At 43.7% G+C, this 24155-nt stretch overlaps 1 protein-coding gene across 1 annotated transcript in view; it reads right to left on the bottom strand.

Annotated features, from left to right (window-relative positions):
- Nucleotides 1-11272, bottom strand: part of SHOC2 (SHOC2 leucine rich repeat scaffold protein) — a 65630-nt gene extending 54358 nt beyond the window's left edge. The window contains exon 1 of the mRNA XM_074907725.1: nucleotides 11210-11272. The gene's annotated coding sequence lies outside the window, so the exon portion shown is untranslated. The remainder of the gene's footprint in view (nucleotides 1-11209) is intronic.
- Nucleotides 11273-24155: the final 12883 nt, after the last annotated feature.

Here is a 24155-nt window from a genome sequence, read left to right as displayed (position 1 = left end):
CTTTCCTATCAGAATCATGCATTTCACTTTGTCACTGCTTTTCAAGCTGGGATATTTTATTTACACTAGACTGCAAGCACTGGGCAGTGCTAAAAGCTGCATATTAATAATAATCAAGACCAAACAGCACTCTCAGATGTAAAGTGCCCATGGTCACATTAGATGAAGAAAAAGGACCGTAGAACCAGTCCCCCCCATCTGACTGGTAACAGAACTTACAGTGCTCACCAGCTTGTAATTAGAGTTTCAACAGCAAGGAAAATCAGAATCCAAATAAATCCTAAGTGTTGGAGTTCTGGAACTATCATCTCTCTACTGGATTAATGTAAACCTCATATTAGAGCAACCACCTGAAAAGTGGTCAAAAACTGTGGGAAAAGTAACATTTACAGCATTAATTCTATTCTATTCATCAAGCTCTGCCCGATTACTTTTGGCAACTGAAAAGCAGCATGTGTTTGTACTGGATTACTCTATACACACACCTGCAGTACACACAGAAAAGCCATCAAAGTACAATCCCATAAATGCAAACTTGTTAACTAGTTCCTTAGTTTCTCATGTAGTTCATAAATCAGGTTATACAACACTGATTTTATATAAAAATTATAATTTAAATAGGTATCCAAGGATGTTGCCCATCTCACCTTCCGCTGCTTGAGAAAGTTGTTCACAGAGGAAAGATAGGGAGAAAAGGGTCTGAGCAGTCATTTTGCACTCTGCACTTAAACAGTCAACCTGAAATTCAGTCCTCGAACTTTAACAGCCACACACAACTCATACAGAACTCTCTCTGCAGCTCATCATACTTTGCTCATTATCTCCACATACGACAAACAAATTACTGCTTTATCATCGAAAAAGTGCATGAGAAAAGTTCAAATCATTGTTATCTAATGTTTTTCCTAAACAGAAACCTAATAATCAGCAGCATTTTGAAAGTAGCACTCATGTACAAACCTTCCACGCTCTCTCCCCCTAGTTTTATTTGAAAACTTTATACCTCTAGATAGACTTGCAGAGTAACTCAATGGTCAAAGCATACCAGTTACTTGCAGAAAGTTCAGGCGTGCACACGTACTCTCAGTTAAGATGAATGGAGGTAGTATACCTCATGTTGCCCTGGGATAAGGGAACACAGACAAGCAGTAGCAATGAGTAGTTTTCATGCTCCATACATCCTTTTGCCCTGCATTAACTGGTTTCTGTGTCACAAAATAAGAATTTTAAAGCAAAGATTAGAGAAAATTATTCTGGAGCATTTCTTTTGATAGAAATGAGTGTAATGTATTTTCAGTGTTAATTAAGTGGCTTCAGAGATGAATAAGAACCAAAAATTGACATTGTAAAAGTACAAAACAATGGGAAAAATCAGTAGCAGCAGCTCTAAAGCCTACTTCTATATTACCACGGCAGACAAATGATCAGTTTATATTAAATATTTTTGAAAGACAGCCAGCAAGCTGGTCCAAAGAACAAACGGTGTGCAAACTGTGAAAGTGTCCCTGCTAACACGAAACAGGTTTAAGTGAAAAAGTTTCAGTAGACACTGGAAGTCACAGGAGCGAAAGCTGTGACAAACACAGACTTCTCATTCCAAGACTTTACATGTTGAGAATAACACATAAACATTTGCTTGAAGAGACTGCAGTTGTATGTCTATACTTTATATACACCATTTGCTTTGAAACTGAGAGCAGCTTTCTTTTAGTATTATTAATACAGAGGATCATTAAAGAAACAAGAAGTAACATACAGACTACAACCACTTCAGGATCCTTTCAGGCAACATGACTACTTGTCATGATACCACATGCTCAAAGGTCTAACACATTACTCTCCGTGGCTTTCATTACTGACAAAAATTTCACAGCAGTAACGGTTTCGCACCCCTTTGCTTTACTCCACCTTTGGCTTGTCTGGAAGGAGTGAGGAGTTTGGGGTTCAAATCCACCTCCGCTCCTTATTCGTGGGAAGCTTGGCGTGGGTCACCTGGCTGGGTAGCCCCCCCCCGGGCAGGTACTGGAATTGGGTTTCAGCTCCCACTGGCTCACTGCAGGAAAGGCAGAGCAATCCCACTGCCACTGCGGCTGTTAAAAAATCTTCCCTGTAATTTCTGTGCTTTAGTTTCTCTACTCTAGTACAAAAGGGATAGTGCATATCATGTAAAAAGGCCAGGTTAATTCAAAGCTATAAAAGGCTACAAGGTCTTTTTGATACTGTAACAGCAAGTTTAGAAATAACTATGATTTTCTCAGGGCTTTTGAAGCTGAACACTTCACCAAAAGCAACTGTACATCTTGAGAGATGCAAGCAGCTGCTCCAGAAGAGAAAAGCTAGTTCCTTATTCTCTTCTCTTTCTCTTTTATTTTTACACAACCTGATTTTAAGAAAAACGTTTAGGTTTTCATTACCACAGGAGGGCAGGAGCATGTAATGCTAGTGCCAATTTCTTCTGAGAGAGAGCAGAACAAACAGTGGGAGCTGGAACGCAGAAAGAGCCAAGTCAGAGACCCAGAGCATGATGAAAATTCAGTCGTACCAGCAGAGTTAACTGCTTGTTAATGAAGGCGTATGCATCCCATCTGCTGGCTACAGAAGAGCTGGAATGGTTTCAAAAACATTCCAAGACAGACATACCATCAAATATATGATGTGAACATGCGATCCATACTCAAAAGTTTACCCCACTGATTTCGGCACGACCGGGTATAACCACAGACACACATGGGCACCGAGGTTGCAGGATACCAACTGCGTCCTTGTCACACTGTCACTGTCCGTTGAGAATAGAAATCCTTCCAGTGTGATTTGTTTATTCATTAATTCTGATTTCAGGAGAAAGTTCTGGCTTGCACCCAACAGCTAATTGGTTCAATAAACAGCATCTCGGTTTAGAAGAAGAAGAAAACATGATACTACAGTGAGAGCATGTAACTGAAACCTCGTTATCTGTTTGGGTATGACTTAGGGCTTCTCAAAAGAGCTGGATTGCAAAGAGCCCGTTTTAAAAGACAAGACAGTATATAGTTTAAATGCAAGAAATAACTATCAGCATCTATCTAAAGACTTCTTACGAGAAAGAGAGAAATTACTACTCTAAAAATGTGCCTAACGATGACCTAAGACATAGAAAATAAATTTATGGATGAGGTCATGGAAAAAAAAATCCAGGTTGTTGTATTTATTATGTGAGTTACAACTCCCAGCTATAATATTTAAACTTTTGTTTCCTTCCTAACTAAGCCTGCCACACACAATATGCTATCAAGAAAGCTGCCAAACAATTGTTTGAACATTCCAAAAATCAAATACATAGCCCACTGTGAAAAACAAATATGATAACCTGAAATCTGCCATCGTCTGCACACTGTCCAAGAGTTCAAGAGAGTTGAGGGACACAGGAGAACAAAATTTGCTGCACAAAGACAAGATCCCAGGTACCTTAATTCATGTTATTTACTAACATAAATTTCCCTTTATGTGAAATCATCCGGACTCTTTAAATTCAATATAGCTCACGTAACTGTCAGTATTATAAAATTCTCTTTAATAAGAAATATTTTAGGTTTTGCAAGTACTGTAGAATAGCCATTATATTTTAAAATCTATTAGAACAGTAATTGTCAGAGATTTAGTATTTTAACAAGAACATTTGAACTGAGACTTCATTTAACCCATCTATCCCTTCAATAAGAAAACTGTGCAAGTCACTCCAAATTATGCATATTTTATAGGATCTTTCTTGGCTTTAAACCCTTTGATTTTATAATCATTTCTCTACAAGTAACATTTTTAAAAGTCATGTGCTCTATGTCAGAAGCAACAGCAAAATGGGTTTTCAAGATAAGTCCTTCATATTCTGCTATGATCAGCATTTTGCAGGACTACACAGATGGATTCTCTCATGGCCCTTCACTTCCTTGTTTAGGAGGTCACTTTTTTGCACTATTTCTTTTTATAAAGATCTATTTTTAACTGCTGTGAACTTCTGTTTACATATTAAGCCACCTGATGCCTCCAGGAGCCATCCAGTTTGCTAGTGAAGTCATTTTCTCTCTGCTACACACAGTGACTCCATGTAACTAAATGCTTCTAAACAGGACTTGGCATTTACAGCAATCTGAAGACGACTCCTCTCTGCGCGGTTATCCCTTAGAATTAAAAGAAACGCACAGTTCTGCTTTTCTGCAGTGGCTGACTCAAGGAGGAGGGGGAAGGGGAATATAAAAGAGCACAATATTCTACCACCACAATTTCAGAAATACAACAGTTCATCAAATGAAGAGAATAAGGATTATTCAATTATTTCCTTGCCTTGGACAGCTGAGGGTTGATTGGGGGCTTTTTTGTTGAGTTGGGAGGGAGGCACTGAGAGAGATTATAGGATTTTTTTGTTGTTATATGTTTTTTTTAATGAGGATAAACTCCAGTATTTTGGTGAATTAGGTATAACATGACAGAAAAATAAGACCGAAGCTAAGAACCTGGATCCTTCCACAGCACAAAGCACTTTACTCAGCACATGCAGTGGCACTGTATGTATAGCTTTAGCCAATTATCTACAAATTTACCAGGACCTTCACTGCTGTTCTATACAAGCTTTAAGTTACTGACATGCTGAATTGCTTTGTTTTGTTTTGTTTTAAAAAAATAATAATCTGTGCAACAGTTAAAACAGCAAAAAAGAATTTTATTTTTTTTTTTTTTTTGCTTTAAGCATTTTGACATAACACAAGTATTTCCTCCCCAGGACAATTATTAATAAACACACTTCATGCTGTGTATTACAAAGCAGAATATAACCTGTCAGCATCAAAAGAAATACAACAGTGAGAAATCTTAGTATACGGAAGACTGGACAGTTCACATGCTACAATTAGACAGGCAACCACTACTGCCAGTCACAGGAGAGAAGCCTCATACCGAAGAGACAGCAAAATCCCTTATTTGCCAAGATTTAGATCACTGGGACACTGATGAGAGAAAGGAAACAGAAAAGAGAGAAGTCCGACTCCCCACGATCACTGCTGCACCTCGGCTACGAATAAATATCGGGCCCTGGTATTTTTGGCTGACCGTCAGGTATTTCTTTCTAAAAGTAAAAAATATGTTTACTTTTCTTCCCAGTCAACATAACATGCCAGACCAATGGATCGTTCTGACCATTCTAAATGTCATGAAACACCTTTTCAATTTCTGATTTAATACTAATTCCTCTTAGGATGGAAACATAGATACAATAGCAAATCCTAAAGTGGTTTTGCCATATTCTTTGAGGTACTAAACCAACATTATCTGTAGTATCGGATAATTAAAATCCAAGTACACATGAAGTATAAATACACACAGTTTAAGATTCTCAGGTGTCAGGGTTTCAAGATTATTTTTATTCTTTCACTTAACATTATTTAACCTTCTATTTTCATGCCCATTACTAAAAATACTTATTCTAAACTTCTAGTAGACATACGTTTTTGACAGAATAAGTGTTAAAAATATTGTATTATAGTAATACACGTTTGCAGCACTATGCAGAATACTTCATATATAAATGAATCATCAATCATCATACAGAAGTTCTAAGTAAATTTATGGCTTCTTGCAATGCTATCGCTCACTGTTTCAGAAAACTTTATTTCCAACAACAGGGTCATTCATCATATTCTTAACCTGAACAACAACTACTGCTTTAATATGTGCAAACAAATGAGAGTGACAAGCTTCTAACATCAGATATATTAAAAAGAATGAACATTTGATTTAAACATACCTTTCTTGCTGCAGTTTTCACAAACTAAACCATGTAAGACAGAGGAAACCCTAGGATTACAACTGATTAACCAAAGAAATAAGCAGTTTAATATATCACCCTTCCCAAAATTTGACACAATACATTAATAACAAGGCTGTAACTACAAGAAATGAATTCAAACCTTTAAAAGATGGCATTCTACAATGATTTTTAAAAGTCTCTATGTATCTACTAATCAGTAAGTCAAGTGAATGATGCTAATCCGTGTTCTATTTAACAACTTTGTAAAGCACACTTTGGACAGATAGATGATGGCAATCTGCCACCGGTTCCCAAAGAGTGTCTGCTTTCCATCACATCACTGTATCCACACTTTCAAAGGAAATTTGGGGTGCTTCTGGTAAAGTTAGCCATGAGTCACCAAATGTTTCAGCACCAAAACAATGGTGGCACAACATTTCACATTCCTTATGCATAAAATATTCCCACATACAACTATAGAATTTCTGGAAATAAACGCAAAACTAAGCCTAAAGCAAACATGTTTTGCAATCCCAAATATAGTGTGTTTAGGAATAGTTGGTGAAAAACTGCTCAAGCTTTAATTTTTTTTTTTCCTCCAAGCGCCTCTATCAACCTGTGGGCTGAAAGGAGTGGGAGACTAGAACATGGGTAAGTTAAAATCGCACCTCATCGCAAACAGGCTTCACTATTTAATAAAGATGCGCTTCAGAACCCCTCCCCAAAGCAATACCAACCACGAACAAGATCTGTGCTACAAAAAGAAGCTATTTTAAAGCCTAGCAGTCAAAGCAGCAGAGAGTGAACTGAGATGTGCTGCAATATTTATGCAGCCATTATAATGCAAATGCATAAGGTATTAGAAAGGCTATTTGCATTGGTGCACAGCCCCCTCAGTCTATGTACAATGCCAACAGAAAGAACAATTAGGATGCATGCATAACAAAAAGCCTCTGACCACAAGGGTAGGCAGGTCCACTGAACCGGATACAATATCTATGGGATCAACAGAGCTCCATGGAAATACTGTCTGCTGGATCACTCCATACTTCTTGCTCATATGTAGAATATGAAGCATTTTAAGAGACAAAAGCACGTAGAGGATTAGCATGGCAAAAGTAAGAGCAAGCTACAACCAATTTACTGCGAGCACCAGTCGCATGTTTCTCCAGATGAGTCGGCCTGGAGCACAGCTCTCCTCCCCAGGGCTGCTCCTCTCTGCAAAACCCCAACACCACTAAGTAGCAAACTTCCAACTATGCTAAAAAATAATAAACAAACAGCTACATACTTTCCTGTGTCAAAAAATACTCTCCATCACTTTTTGTAACAAAAAGGCAGGCGTGCAATTCAGAATCTAATGTACATCCACTCTGAGAATACCGACCACACTTCTGTAGAGAAACCAAAAAGCAAACAAGTATGTTCAAGCCTTTCCTATTTTTTTACATGCACACCTTAACGGTAAAACAATACTAAAAGAACCAGATTGTTTTAAGAAGTTCTTTGACCGTGCATCCTAATATTTATCTACAGCAATTGGCAGCCTCTTAACATATTCTCAGGCTAACCAGCATGTCTACAATTATATGATAGGCTCTGTTCTCTCATACGTTTCTCTTGTAGACCAATACAGATAAAGTACTTCTTAAACCGCAATGATCTTAAAACAGTCTAAAATTAACTACATGGTATAAAATTACTTTTTTAAAAAAATAAATTATAAACACTGTATTTCTGTACAAAATATGTGTTTCCTAAAGGTTAATGATGGAAAAATTCTAAGTAATTAAAATTCCTTTTTTATCCAGAGACCATTGTTTTGCCATACTGAAAATGCCTTTACTGAAACAAATTTGGTGTCGGAGAATGCCCAGATTTAATAGTATGTGTATTTCACAACACAGTCAAGCCCAAGCAATGAAGCAAACCCAAGCAAATTAAGGTCAATGGCTAACACCAAAAACATTACCTGCTTTTTATACAACCTGTTACATTTTATTCCAGTACACTTTGTAACGTAGCAAAAACTACTGTATCAAACAGACTAGACGATGTCAGCCGTTACAATTTTAAGGTAAACAAGGGTTCTTTTTATCTGTACAATCTAGTTACAACTGGCTGTTTAATCTTCACTACCGTGTCCTCCCCAGCCCTCTCACACACACACACAAACCCACCAGAAAGCGTGACAGAAATATCTCCTCTGAGATGCAGTTGCATGCAGTAAAAATAAATACAAGGTATTACAAACGACAGAGAGGAAAGCAAGCCTTGCTTCAATTAAAAGAGCATCCACAAGGCTGCCGCACAAAAAAATAAAATAAAAAGCAACCAGCCTCGAAGCGTCTCGGGGGGAAATGCCGCTAATCACGCTGAGCAAGAAGGTATGGCAGGCTGGACGTGGGTACACGTTACTGGCCGTGGGCTGGGAGCTACCCTGCACCCTGGCAAAGCATGGAGCCACCCAAAACCCACCCGCTCAGGAGGGCAGGGGTGAGGTGGGCATTGGGGGGAGCCATCCCAGGGGCTACAGCGGGCGAGGGCAAGGGGCGAGTGCTGCCTTCCCGTCCCTCCATGCACACAAGTTTTCACCTTTCTTCAGACACAAAGGAAAACCCGATGCTAGAGAGAAAGGGCTCCTTTTTAGCACCCACCAAGATTCTCCACGACGATATTTTGAAAACAAATGAAACGCCTTAATGCAGTTTATTTCCTTATCCTCATACTAAACCTTCCAGAGAGAGCTCAGTTATTTGCAGGGCTTCCTCAGTCTTGCCAAGAGGTGATCACAGAAGGTGATCCTTCTCACTCCTAACAAGCAGAAGATACCTTTACAGCTTTAATTCAATTAACATGCATGAGCACCATGCACACCTGCAAGCACATACATCCACCTATTTCACGGGTGCTGTACACCGGTGGCAGCAGCCAGCTCGCGCGGTGACAAGCCAGGACCACCACACACACACCACTTCAGCAGAAACACGCTTTTCTAGAAAGCCACAGCCAAGTAACAATCAATCCAAGGGTTTCCTAAAAGGCACACACACGCACAGCGATCTTCTGAGCAATTAAATTCTGCACATAGGCTAAGAGTGCAGGAAGACAGCTGGAGAAAATATTCGCCGTCTGAAGGAATCCCTTCAATCACATAAAACTCCTGGAGGAGAATACACCCGTCAGTGCGATTTAAGTGTCAACATAACAAAGAAACGCCCCTCCCAGCACCTCCTGCCTTACGGATATGTCACGCTGGAAAGGAAAAACTAGACCGGGAACAGCAGCTCTTCGCCATCAGCACTGTTTACCGACCCTAGCCTTGCCATCACCCCTGAGAAAAATTGTTGGGGATTGTTTAACATTTCTAGAAAGAGCAGAATAGAGGGACGTGGCAGAAGACAGCATCCTCTTTGAGGATTCTTCGGTACTCCACAAAGGAAGGCTGTGGACACAAGGAGAGCTTTGTCTGGAATAATTTTTCTGTATTACAAGATTACATATAAAATTAGTTTTGCCTGATGTACATGTTTTGCCTTGCCACACATACAGAAATCCTGATGGCTAACAAATATTATCCTAAATTAAAAGGAATCCAGCTTCAAATTAGTAGAATAATCTCCCATTTTACTCATCCAGAGCAAAGAATAATTACATAGAAAACCAAAACAGTCAAACCCAAATCATTCAACAGGAATTAAGAGGATAAGGGCGTTACTAAAATTAAAATGTATGCACAACAGTGTAATAATAAATTCAGAGGATACACTAAATCTTTCCCAAATCCAGGCTAGGATTATATCAAGATCACCATACAACATATGCCTGAAATATGGCTGTAAATAAGTGTGACTTAATTTGACCACCACCTACTTTAAGCCCTTCATTTTATAAATAGAAGCCTCCAATAATGACTAGTGGTTAAAAAAAAAAAAAAAAAAAAAAACACAAAACAGCCACACAACATAGTTTAGAAGGTAAAAAAGAAACAATAAGTAGAAAGTCAAATACGCAAAAAAGAAACTGATAAACTGCAGAAAATTAAGACCCTTAAAGTAATTACTAAAACCATATTAATTTCTACTGTGATAGTCAAAGAAAATCTTAACATCAATGACAATACACACAATTACAACTCCTTGATCATGAATATTCCGCCTCGAAAGTGTCTGCACGTGTGCAGAACTGGATAAAGCGTATACTTCCATAGTCCCATCTCAAATACATGAGTTAAAGCTTACTAGTACTATTTCAGTACTTTCTAATTGTTTTCTCACACATTGTGACTTTTTATTCCATCTCCATACCTGCTCCTAAATAAGCCAGTAAAGTCAAGCGGCAACAGTTTCACCAAACTTCAGTTCTGCTGAATTTCTGAATAGCTCACACCCAGTCGCAATTTTAGTCAACACACACGGCCGTTCACCTTACCTAAGGTTACTACAGCTTTTTAACCATTTCCTAGAGAAAGATCCATACAAGTCGGTGAAAACACCTTCTACAAGCACAAATACACGCGGGAAGCTGTCACACCGCTCTCTCTGCGACACCTCTCCGTTTTAAATACCGGGAGAACCACCTGGCTAGACAGGAAGGCGACGAGTTTTGAAACGAGATTCTGCCACTCCGGCTCCATCAGAACTGCTACAATAAATACATCGGGTGAAACAGGAAAAGAGGCTCACGCCTATACGAGAGGGTGGGGGACAGCACTCACACACACGGGAGCAGATGTAATCATTACCCTGAGCGTCAGTGCCACTACACACACGCAAAGTCTCTTAAATTTCTCTCTGCCAGGTACCGGGAGCAGGAGGGGAGGAGGAGAGGTGAGGCTGTAAAACGGAGCTTCCTCCTTTTTTTTTTTTTTTTTCTTTTTTTTTTTTTAATGTTGTTGTTGTGGCGGTGGCTGGTCGATGGCATCGCCCGGCAGCACGGAGGAGCGGGGCAGCCCCGCCGCCGAGCCCCGCGGGGCGATCGCCCGCCCCCGCCCCGCCGCACGCAGCGGGCGGCCCCCGGCCCGGCCCGGCCCGCCCCACCTGCCCCGGGCCCCGCGGCTGCCGGGCGGGGCTGCACCCCCCGGGGCGCGCGCACACGCGCGCACACACACACACACACACACACACACACACACACACACACTCGCCGGGTGCCGGTGCGCGGAGCCCGGGCGCGCTGCCCCGCCGCCGACCCCCCGCGCTGGGGTGGCTCGGGGCGCGCCCCCCTCCCGGTTACCTGCCGCCCGGGCCCTCCCCGCCTTTGTGCCCGCGGCCTCCCGCCTCTCTCGCCGCCGCCCCCGGCCGCCGCCAGGCCCACCCCGCCCGCTGTCAGCCGCCGCCTCAGCGCGTCCCGACGCCCCCGCCGGCGGCGACCCCCGCCGCCGCACCCCTTCCCCCCCGGCCCGCCGCGGCCCCGCGCCCGGCCGCCCCGTACCGTGCGGCTCCGCCATCCTCCCGAGGCGCGCTCGGCCCCCCCCTCCCCGCCCGCCCCTGCCGGCCACCGTCTCTGCGCACCGAGCCGTCACGGGACTCCCCGCCCACAGACCTCCCGCGGCACCATGGGGGCGGGCCCGCCGAGGCGCGGGGCGGCCGACCGCTTCCAGGTTACGGCGCCGCCGCCATCTTGGCGGCGGGCGGAAGTGGCCCGGTTGCCCCTGGCGACGGCGGGGCGGGAAGGGCTGCGCGGGCTCGGCACCGGCCTCCCGGGGCGGCAGCGCTAGCAAGGCGCGCTCAGGAGGGCTCCCCGCTGGCTCTGCCGCCTCTCGCGGGGTCCCATAAGCTTCGCGGGGCCTGGGCCGCCCCGCCGCCGCCCCTCAGCGCCCACCGCTGCGGCTGTCGGGCAGCCTGAACCGGTAACCAGCTCCGCGCCGCCTCACACCGGACCCCCCGTGGCCGCACATCCCGGTGAAACCTTCCGTCGTGTCACCGCTGCGACATCGGGGAGAAACTTCTGTCAAGATTTCCCTGAGCGAGGAGGACAGCCCGCAGCTCCGTCGGTTACTGACTGCAGCTCATTAAAGCGTTACAAGGAACGGGAGCTATTTTCCCGCCAGTCCAACTGTCTAACTGGAGATTTTGGCCCCCAGGACAGACAGGATCAGAAATTCTAAAAGTAATGAGTTCATATGAAGTAGCTCTTCTCAGTGCTGTACGTGCGTCACACAGCCACCCTGCTCCTGCTGCAGGTCACCTTTAGCTGCTGAGACATTATGAAAGAGATGGACCAGGGGACTGCGACATTCCCATGTTTCCTTCTCTACAAAATCGGGACCATCCCTACTTGGCACCTACTATAACCTCGCACCAATGTGCTGCTATTCTTGCTGTAGGAGATATCACGAGCTAAGTGTGACCAAGCTGGCGTTGCAAGGAATAAGTGGGAGCCACAAGAAATGGCAGTAGCCATTCAGAAGGTGGCAACCATACCTTGGTGTAGACAAATACGCTCAAGTGACAGCATCTGCGCTCAGTCATCATTTGATTTCAGATGGGATTTAAAAGCAAATTCTTTGACGACTTTTTATAACAGATCTTTCAGTATTTTGCTGAGAAAGGTTTGGCTTTTTAATGCTAAATTCTCAGGCGGTTGTAATCAGTTCTCCTTTCAAGCCTAGATGGATTCTGCACTGCAGTAGTAGCTCAACAAATTTCTAAAACACACTAACGATAACAGGAGTCTACTAATTGATCTCAGTACTTGCCGGTCTGGACTGGTCCCACTGGCTCACCTTTGAAAGGAACAGCAGCTGCCTCAGCAGAATCAAAACCATGAGTAAATTTTGGAGCTATTTCCTACCTCAGATAGTCAGATCTAAGTATCTGCTATTTCCATCAGGTTTTTTACAACTTTTGGCAACCATCGAGGCTAGTTTCAGTGAAATGAGGCTATTCACGTTTAATTATCTGCATTCTGCCAGTTTCCTTTGTGTGATTCTTTGGCAGACCAGACAGTTCAACGTGGCTACACGCTTTTTTACTAATAAATACTGGACAACATGTTTTGCCAATTATTAGGCCTAGCATAAAGGACACAGCCAGCATAAAGATGAACCAATAACCAAACTGTATTTGATACAAAAGGGTCAGTACATGGGTGAGCACTGGGGGTACAAACAAGTCAGTCAGATTATACATAATCAACATCAATCCCACTGACCCCAACCACGACACCACACGACCAACAATGGGTGGAATAAATGGTGAAATGCAGTCTCCCATAGAAGGGACGGGAGACAACCAAGTCAACAAACCAAACACATAACACCAAGGAAGCCACATACTGAATCTCTACACAGCCCACGTTTACAAAAGCCAGACCTGACTGGAGCCCAGTCCCAGGGAGGCAGGAGGTCCTTCCCAACAGGGAACTCTGCACAGGGCATCCCCCTCACAGACAGACACTGCCCCTGCCTGCAATGGTCCCAGCTTTCATCCCCAAGTGGGACACCTGACCTTGGGTCACTTAATGCAGACACCTGGGGTCATTTACCCAATGGCTCTGTCTGCAAGGCCGGCCGCACCCTGGAGGGAAGCCTAAAGGCAAACTCACCCCCCTTTGGGAAGGGCTGTGGGAATCACCCATATGTCAACCTTAACTTGGGGCTTGGGGTTGAAACCCCAGCATTTCACTGTATTAAAAGTAGAATTGGCTTTTTGGCATAGTGGGTCACAGGGCAGAAACCAGGTGTAATTTCCTCATGACAATATTTCTTACAATGACTGGATGTTTCTTTGTTGTTATTACTCAGTAAAACATTCAATGCAAACAGTGCACCGATCCCCTACAAGACATGGAAATGCAAGCTTTGCCCTGAAAAGATTGAAATCTGAAAGAATTTCTTCTTGTGTAGCTTATTTTAACACACATAGATGTCTACATATAACTACATCTTCTGTATTGAAGACCATAGCATGCATTCATCACACATAGGGAAGATCTGAATGTTTTGTTGACCCTGTACTGTACCTTTACATTTCTCAGACTGTTTGTGTGCAAAGTGCCACTGCCCAATTGCTTTGAAGAAGTATGTACAAAGGATACGTGCCACATGTACTCCAGTTCTGTTAGAGATTTTACTTCTGTTTCTACTTGCTTTGCTTTCAAATATATGATCTGAAATCTGAAAAAAATGTTACTTTATACTCAAAACAACTGGTTTGCTCTTTTCATGATGAAACATAAAACCAAAAAGCTGATATAAAGCAGAACAGGACAATTGTCACTAGACAAGGAATCAGCCAAGAAATTTACACTGGTAACTCCACCCTTCTGCTGCAGTTCCTTAAATATGTCTTATGAGATTAGACCGATACTACAGTAATACTTGTGCCAACAATCAGAACTAGCAGACATTTTTGCAAAGGCAGAATTCATACACATAAGATTTGTTTTTAATCTGCACAAATGGAGTAGTTAATTTTATACCCTCCTACTGGATGCTGGAGAGCTCAGCTCCAACCTACTCTCAGCCTCCATCAGCACTGTTTGTCCCCAAATCTTCATCAGCGCAGACCTGGCCCAGTGTTGAAGGTAAGTGTAAGAGTCACAGTCCTTAGAAGTATTAGTTAAGGGCTTCTCAGGATTAGGAGGAGGCTATGCTGACAGGCCCATCTTTTGAACCTTGTGGTACTGCGACTGAGTACCTGTCCTTAAGAGGTCAGAGGTACCTCAGTCCCCGTTGCCCCAGAAACCCCGTAGAACTGTGAGGATCTCGAATTACTGCCATTCACACTGAAATGAAGAGGAGGGGATATTATTGATGCCCATACAGTGGCATGTATAATTAATGAGCATTTCATAACCTACATGCATACAGGTTCTGAATTAAGGTTTCACTGCCGATTTCATTTGGACATTGCCTAACTTTTAAACACTTGGCTTTGCAACCTTCATAATGTTCCTTTAACACCTGTAGCATTTCCTGTGTTCCTAAAAAGGACAACTGTTGGTGCAGGGTCACACAGCACCACAGCACCTCTATGGGCCATCAGCCGTGCTGGTACCTTTGTATATCCAACACAGATCTCTGCCCCTTTTACTGAAAGAGACACAGATAGCAACAGCAGACTCTTGTCCTCCATCTAGACCAGTAGTGGACAGGGATGAGTGTTGGAATTTAGATTATTCAGAGGATTTATAAGGCCATTCCTAAGGCTATTTAATATTTACACAGTTGTTTCAAGCATGTTTCTACAAAGCAGTGTGATTTATTAGGAGCTAGCTCTTACACAATGAACTAAAATAAAGCAATTAATTAGCTAAGCTTGCTTAAACTGACCACAAGATCAATCTAGCAACTTCAGAATCATCCTTGGCTGAATTCAGACACCTCTGATAGAATAGCTCCAGTTGCCTTTTCTTAATTTAGTGGCTGCCAGACTAATGAATTGACCCTTTCTCTCTTGGTCATGTGGCCTTTTCACTACCTCCTCCCAACTGTAAAATTTTTGTCATCTAACTACAAGAAAGCCTGCTCTCCTCCCCCAGGCGGGCAGCTGCCACCGCCTCATCCAAGGACACTCAATTCTAGACATTTCTGTACTGCAGGCTGTGGCAGACAGCACAAGAGACAAATTCTTTGCCGGCTGAGCCAATGTGAAGGCCAGCCTCAGGGAAGCTCTGTCCCACTTCCAGCTCTGGAATTCAGGATGTCCCAGCAAGCACAGCCCATTGCACCCTTTTCCACCCAGGAACCCTCTGCTCTGTCCTGAGTGGGGCTGCCTCCCGCAGCTCTCCCCCGGTACTCCATTCCCTTCCCCTCTGCCGGTGCTCGACCTCCACTTTCAGACTTTGATCACCTGCTCCTTCTGCAGGCTGTCTCTCCTTCCTTAACCTTCAACAGGACCTCCAGCTTTGTTTTCTCATGCCAGGTCCTAGTTCAGGCTCTTGTCTGGTTCTCCATCTCACCACCTATCCCTTTGACTTTCCTGTCTCTTCCTTCTTGTCTCCTTGTACTGGCAAACTGTATTCTGCTTGCCTTCTGTCCCTTCCCTGCTGCCAGTTCCTTGCCAGCCAGTCTCAGCATAAAACTCCTCTAATTCCTGGTTTCACTTTCTTTGTGAATCTCAATCTTCCTCTGCCATGTCTCAAACCTCCAAATTCCCAATCCTAAATTTTAGCTTCCTCTCATCTATGCTTCAATCTACCCAGACCTTCCTGCCCTATCCTATTCCTTTCCCTCCTCTTGAATCATTGGTTTATCAGATGTCTGGCTTTAGTCTCTTAGCCAAGGGTTTAGTTGTTCTGGGGGAGAGGAGCATGCTTTTGGAGGCTGATGGCATGACAATGCCCATTTCATTTTGTGAGCATCATACCGATCACAAAAATAGTGTATGGCTTTGTCATTGCTTTTCTATCTTCCCCTTGAGTGTCCCCTTGGCTCCACTGCCGTTATTACGAGTATACAAAAACTGGGAACGCTGGCAATAGTTGGCACAACTCAGGAGCTGAAGGGAAGAGAGGAAGGGTGCTAGGCACAGACACCATACCTGGAGGATACACACAGACATTCAGAGCCCTTGTCAATGTCTGGAAGCTAATACTCCAACGGAGAGCCTGACAACAAGATCTGGCACATTGAAAACAGAGACTGCCCCACCAGAGCGAAAGCGTCTCCTTGGTGCAAGATGCTGTTGCAATACAAAGAAGGATGCAAAGAAAGGGAACCTCAAAATGCAATTCGCTGTTGAAGGACTCTACAGTACAGTAAGATGTTGCTATTTTTGCTGTCTGTTCCTTTTATGTGTTCAGAGTCAGGTCTCCTTACTCGAGTGACAAATTATTTTTTCTTTTCCCTCCAGATGGTTCTACAAAGCAAATGTATGATAAAGGGACAGAGTTTGATTAAGGTACCTATGTTCTCAAAACCAAACAGCATGACTTAGGGTTGTAAAACTATCATGTAAAAAACAATTCTGGTCCTGCCAGCTTCAACTTTCAACTCATTAGCCACCTATCTATGTCTGTCAGGCTGTTAGCAATTTTTTAAACATACTTCCTAGGTCTTACAGGAGCTCTTCCAGGTGAAAAAATAGGACATATCAATGCTGAAACAGCACATCCAGAATGCCATGCACAAAATTTTCTCTTATTTACTTGTATGCACACAAACTTTTTCAAGTATGTGCTGTGCCCTAACTACCCCAGGGCCAGCAGTTCTTCAGTTTATTTGGTGCAAAGGAAAACTGCAAATCCAGCAGGCTATCAAGCAAGCTAATCTTCAATTATACAAATGGAGAGTCAACCAGTTCAAACAATTTATCTATCAAAGTCAACACGACAAACAACAGAAACAAGCAAGAGCTTTTTCATTCACAACTGATAATAAACTGTATTTTTTTAGTGTAGATATTCTAGACAGGACAGTATCAGCTGTTAGAAACTCTTTTCTCTGCAGTGAAAGACGGGGCAAATTAAAGGCTTCAGTTTTCTGTACTTTGAAAGGAGAGAAAGGCTGGAATGAAAAACTCAGTTAAACTGAAACAGATGCTGATTATTCCAGCTCCAGTCAAGCCATCCCTAAAGAAACCAACCTTTCTTGACTTCATTTCATTCTTCTAGTACTTGTAAATCCTTTTCTGACATCCCAGAGTAACACGAAAGGACAAAGTAGGATCCAACAGGACATTCTGTGCTCTGGTGGACAAGCTTCTCTTAGCTTAGGTCTACAGCACCTGAATTTCAGTAGGCAATGTGCCTACCAAAGACTAACCTTGTCCAGGACTACTGTAAGTCCCACAAATAAGGGGCAAGAGGGTATTCACAAAAGCTAGTTTAAATCTACAGAGGTTAAGCTTTCTCTGTAGTCAATAAGATAAGCCTGTGCTTAGGCACTCTGAATCATATTCTGAAGAAATCACTTTTTCCATTGACCTCATGCAGACCCTGGGGAGTTGAGCTTTCCAAGGGAAAAGCCACTTCCTCCCCAGGAAAGTGCATTCAAGCCTAAGTGGCTGTGGGTTCACCAGATTTTTACATGCTGTTGGACTCAGATGCTTCGTGAGCACTGTAGATCTGCATGCCTGCAGGTGGTACAAGACATCTCCTACCATGGTACCTATTTCACTTGGCTCTCATGTCAGCCTGCTAAAACTGGCTGGCACCAATAATCTGGTATGGTGTGGCTTAGATTTCATTCACACTGCATGTCGTTTCATGCCTTCAAAGGTCCGTGAAGATTAGTACCAGGCTGACTGGTATGGCACGGTACATAGGAATGCGAGTTTTTCTCTGCTGAACTTCACACAAGGGCATGTTCTGCCTCCGTTCCGCATAAAAGAGGGAGCAGGCTTCCACTTCCCCATTGTCCTCTCTGATCTTCCAATCCTTAACAGCCACAACAGGGTAGCAGTGTAGCCTATCCTTCAAAGAGAGAACCTGAAGACAACCAGTTCTGTACTGGTATCATTTTTACTGATAAGGGTGTGAAGCTGAAGGAAGGAGGCTCCCGCAGTAGCCAAGAAAGGGGAAAGGTCTCGGGGAGTGGTGGCCCCAGGAAGGCAGAACAGTTTTATTACTAGGTTTTTAAGATTACTGTAAACAACTCACTGTGTCCTAAAAGTGACTGGGAGTGGCAGCACATCCATGCTGAGCTGTGTAAAAAAGCCAGCTGCCCCATGCCCAGGCAAGTATCATTGCCAGCAGGTTAACCAAGGCCACAGGCAGAAGCAGTTTTACTTCGGATTACATCTTGTCATGGCTGCAAGCTCCTCTGTCTGAAATGTGGAAGATGAAGATCAGATGAACAGAAGAGTCCCCAGGAAAACAAACAACCCTCATTCACATTCTCACAAAGAGAAAAAAAATATTTAAAAGTAATTTGGGAAGGGAAAATTGAGTTGGAATAAAATATTTGCCTGTTGGTCTTAATAGCTGCAGCCCTGCTATCTATTTTCTCTCCCTCTTCCAGACTGTCAGCAGGTATTGAGTGTTCTCCTGGAGCCAGGGATGGATTTCCTGAATGGTGACAAATAGCAGTAAAGCCTGGAGTCAATTCCACAGTGAGAAATCGTTATATAAATGGCTTTTTCCTGCAGGAAAGAGATGGATGAAAAATAAAACAAACTAGAAAAATAGCATTAAATGAGTAATCTTACAGTTCCGTTATGGCAAGTGCAAAGAACAACCCCAACAACGATGCTGGCTCAGTTGGGGAGCCAGGTGTTACAGGGAGTACACCTGTAAAGGAAAATTGTAGTTGAGAATTTCTGAAAAAAAACCAAACCTGAAAACTAGACCATTCAGGTGCAGAGTGATCTTCTAAAAGGACATCATGAAACTCCTTCCGCCCAGAGCCATGAAAACTAGAGCAGAGTAAGTGTGAGCAACCCTAATATTTATTATTACCGTGGTAGTGCACAGGAGCCTTGATCTTGATTTTGTGTGGGGGGTGCTGTACAAAAAGAGTGTTCTGATTCAGAGACTGAAAGCTAAATGTAAGACCAGAAAAATGACACGCATTTGTCACAGACGCAGGGAGCATGAGGAAAGAAAAGCAGTGAGCGTGCTGCCAAGTTTTTTTATAGGCCATACGGACAAGGAGAGCATTGGAGAGAGCTCTGAAAGATGATTTTTTCAACACACATTAATAAGGGGTTGGTTGCAAGGCTGGGAGGAAGCATAGAGATGTTTGAAATGGTAACAAGTAGGCAGTGGAACTGGTCATCACAAGCTGATCTCAGGAAAGAACTGACATCCTGGTAATACTCTGAAACAGATAAACAGGGATGGGCTAGGGGGAGACGGCTCTTGAAGAGGCAGGCGTTCGACACACAAGGAAAGAGAGAGTTAGTAGACAGAAAAGAAAGAAGCAACACAGAGCGACGGGCTAAGAACAGTCCTGCATTGTGAGGACAAGGGCTTGGTTATTCAAGAGTTTTCTTTCCCCCTCTTGTTTCTCAGGGGGAGGAGCGGCGTTTCAAGGCAGAATAATACAATCATTTGACTGTGTTAAGAGATTTATGGTCTGACTTTACCATGTGTTAAAATATTGATTCTCTTTCTAACATATGCTTTAGATATTGACATTATTTTTTCTGTATAGAAGACTGACTTCTGCATACAAAAGCTGGGACTTCATAGTAGGATCCAGCAATGCTGGGTAAATACAAAGTGATCTAAGTGAAGCACAAGTCTCAGATTTTTTCCACTCAATTAAATAAAGATAGCAAGAGAGACACTGAGCAGTGCGTGGCGGTGAGAAGCTGGAATAATTAAACAATAATATGACAGACGGTGCATTTACAGGCAATTACAGCATGCCTCTGCTGGCACTTTAAGGCACAAGGCCAATGACTTAAGCGATTCAAACCACACAAGTAGAGCAGTAACCTCCTAGAAATGCCAGTATAGAGCATCTGGTTTGGGAGCCCAGAATGGGACTTGAACATAGCAATAAGACAGGCAGTCAGGTCTCTGCATTTACTGGACATTATTACTGCTAGAGATAGAGCAGGAAGAGCAGCCCTTCAAAAAGCTTTTTAGTGTCCCCTGGAATATAAATTTCCAGGCACTTTTACATACGTAGCAGTGAAAGACAAATCTTCACACTGAATAAGGACGTCTCCTTCTTGCCTTGTGCATACAGCTTGAGGATACCACTGCATCAAATGACAGATTTAAAATAAGTATATTCAGAAAGCTCAACCAAAAGAAATCACTCATCTGTCAACTCCCTTCCAACAACAAGGACTGGGTTAAACATTGAGCTATGAAGCTTAAGGCTCAAGCTTTGCACAAGGCTTTCTGTTCCCCGCCTTACTCCACCCAGTAAACCCAAAACAACTCCCTCCTCCTGTCTCTGAAGAAGATGGGCTCTGTGTCCCATGGTACCACTCAGCAGCTTAAGGGGACAATTGCATGAAATCTTCGCGTGTATTTTTGAAGGCATTGGTATGCATTATTCAACACACCGGTCATGCTGGTACACTACATTTCTGACCTCGTCAGCACATACAGAGGTGAAAAAAGCCCTAGATTTTTAGAAAAGAAGGAGCAAGAAAAGACAGAGAGATCTGCCTGGAAAGCAAACACAGATCAGGTGTTGTTAAAAGCTTCTTAAACTGTCAACAAAGTATTTACTTAGAACAGAAAATCACCTTCAAGATGGGTAATTCTCGTGAAAGTGGCTTTATTTTTAAACACCCCATGTCTGGAGCTACATGATTATACAGGACCCTGAACCGGATTTTTGTTTTTAAAGCAAGGACTTGATTCCAGACTTTCTTGTCAAATGGAAAAAATGGAAAACATGAACTTGAAAGGCTCAAAAAGCAGAATGAAAATAAAAAGCATTTAAAATGTATAAAGACAAACAACAAGCCTCATAAACAAATGGGTCTGGCAACATTGCTTCACCTAAATGCTTTTTTCTTCTACTTAGTAGGAGACGTTTCTCAAGACTTAAAATAAGTGTTGTTTTGTATCTGCAGGGCTTTCAGCAAGCGGCTGCCACATTACGAAACTCTCTGGATTCCAGCAATGCACATCTCTGCTGTCTGCTGCACTCAGAGTATATGGGAGGACGAGGAGGAAGAAAACAAGCTTATCATTTATAAAATTATTGCTGGTTTTGTGGTTGTGAGGCTTTCTGCAGCCTACAAGAATAACTTGTTTGTGACATCAGTAAAATAGGGATATGCAACCGAGAGTGCATTGTCCTCTCTGAGGATACCACTCTCACTCTTCATCAAATAACCTTGGATTTTATCCAAAGGTCAAGTATCAGGACCTTAAGAAGCTGCATGCCATGGGGACACAGCTTGAGACTTGGACATCATTATGCTGTGCGCAAGGACGGTGTTGTTCTGACTTCTCCAGCCACGTGGGGTGGCACTAAGACAATGCACTGACTCAGCAGGGTCCCACTGCAAGTGCATGGGTGCTTTCCCAGGTTGAAGGGTTTTGGCAAAGTATTTGAGCTTTCTGGCTGTTTCTGGCAACCAGAAATGCCCATGAGAGAAACGACAGTATGTTCAAGCACATATTGACCCTGGAGGCAGAAAATTGCAAAAAATGAGGTAGAACTACGCTTCTTTAGAAGAAGAAAAGATCAGGTCCCTCATCTTTAACTGGAAAGGTCACATCTTTTCTTATGCTTCTTCCAACAAAACAAGGGGAATTAGGTCCTCTATGCCAGGCTTTCCTCTCCTCTCAACTATGGCTAACACCACTCTAGTGAGTATATACCAGCCTTACTCAAAACTAAACCCATTCCTGCTTTTAAGGCACTTTGAAAAGCATGATAATAAGCTGCAGACAATGCCCCTGTCTTTCTACTCCAGTTCTGAAGGTGGTAACTGTTTTTTCCCAATGGAAGGAGGTGTCTCAAAAGCAGACTTACTCAAGACTGTTGAAAACAATCTCCACAATCACACCTGTCCCAATGCTATCAGCTTTCTAGACAGGCTGCCAAGTTGGCATTTGACTAGCTAAGAAAATGGATTTAGCACATGATGCCAGATTTCACTTCTCGGTCACTAAAATGCTCAAGTAACAAACTGAGTTGACCATTGTTTCTTATCACCAAGCAAACAAACCCCGTTGGCAGGAAAACTGTGTTTGGAAAGTGATTCCCTACATGACTGAGATGGGCTCTGATTGCTATAAATGCCAATCTGCACAGAATGCTGTACTCCAGGTGGTCATCGGCACTGTGAAGGACACTGTCAAAAAACCTAGCCTGCAATTTGATTTCAGTGTCTTACTTTCAGTTCATCTTCTGTTGCTCTGCAGGCCACATTTGTTACCACAGGAATAATTTGGTTTCACAGTGCAAGATTTTCAGACATAACTGGCTGTCTTTTATGTTCATTTTTAGCCATAGCTGAGATGCTGGACCAGATCTTAGAAACAAACAAACAAACAGCTACCAAATTACTGATCTGCAAATTGCATGTACTGTTTAAAATGTCCTGGTCTACAAACACCTAGAACCTTCATAAATCCGTGCCTAGTCTTTTCCTTTCCAATCAGTATGAAATACTAATTGGCACACAGACTAGCACACCAGACAAAAGAGCTTTTCCCACTGAAATCAGTGGGAATGCTTCTGTGTGCTCAAAGGGTGGAGAAAGATGTCCCAAGCAAGCACGTCCTTATATAGCCTTATCAATGCCAATCTTCTGACCTGAAAGTGGAATGAATATGTGAATCACAACAAAACGGGCCCACTTCTGTGCTGCCCCAGACCAAACCAGAAGTGTTATCTTTGGCCGACTCCACAAAAGGCAGGCAAGTAGGAGACCAGCTCTCACCCGCTGCATGTTCTCTGCTGGCCTCCAACCCAAGAAGCAGGCGAGGCTTCAAGTGAGCTGGAAGTGGGCTACCTGAGGCAGTTTCCTACTCTAGGTTGCCTCAGAGGAAAAAGGAAATCAGTCTGGAACAATGAAGACAGAGGCTTTAAATAACTACCAGAGAGATACTACTTACTGGAAGTTAAAACTTTTATCACACGTCTCCCAGCAAACCTAAACCTTAGATCCCATAGCTGACAGGTCAACAGTGCAGTGCCTGAGCTAGCAGAGGGAGGCACGCAGCCAGCTGCATCAAAGCAGAATGGAGAAGAATGATTAGCAAAAATCATTTTCTCCCTCATTTTATTTATCCACGGCCAGTGCCTGTGCGGTAGTAAAACGAAAGCTCTCAATCTCAGAACAATTAAAGGAATCGTCACCGCCTGCTGAGGCCGGGTTAGCAGGATTACCAGCTTTAGCTGTCAATCCCCAAGCGGAGGCCAAGGCAGACAGCTTGTGCAGGGCACGCTGGCAAACTCATTAGCAAAATCTAAAATTACAACGCATCCCGGAGTTGGGGCGGTGCTGGGGCATCGCACCGACACAGGGACACCCAGGTGAACCCTCCCCCCGGCCCCAGCTTCGCGGCGGGGGATTCCCGAGGGAACCTGCTACAAGCCAAATCCTCCTCCAGAACGGGGCGGGGGGGATCTCAGGCACAGTGGTTGATCAGGTTTGGCAACATTTAAGCCCTCAGCGTTTAGAAAGACACCGGCTTTTACTACTGTTTACATTTTAAACAGTAGCATGATTCACACCGCGAATCCCGAGGCGCTGCCTGAAAATGACAATCTGTTGGAGGGTGTCTGTTGGGGGGGGGTCTATTTAGAAACTAAAAAACAAACAGAAAAAAACATAAATAAACAGAAAAAGACCCAAAAGCCCCGAGTTTCGCGGCGAGGAGGAGCGCGGGAGGGGCGGGGGGCAGGCGCGGGGAGCCCCGGCAGCCGGGCAGGCAGCGGCACGCCGCCTGGCCGGGCAGGGCAGCGCAGGTTGAACGGCGCCGCCCTACCGAAGAGCCCCGGTGCGGCGGGAGGCGGGGAGCAGCCGCGGGCCGGCCCGGCCTGGCTGAGCTCTAGGCGCTCCCA

Source organism: Athene noctua, chromosome 5 (assembly GCF_965140245.1).
Source record: "Athene noctua chromosome 5, bAthNoc1.hap1.1, whole genome shotgun sequence".
NCBI classification, from domain to species: Eukaryota; Metazoa; Chordata; class Aves; order Strigiformes; family Strigidae; genus Athene; species Athene noctua.
Note: the sequence above shows the minus strand (reverse complement) of the source record. Positions and strands in the feature narration are given on the sequence as shown.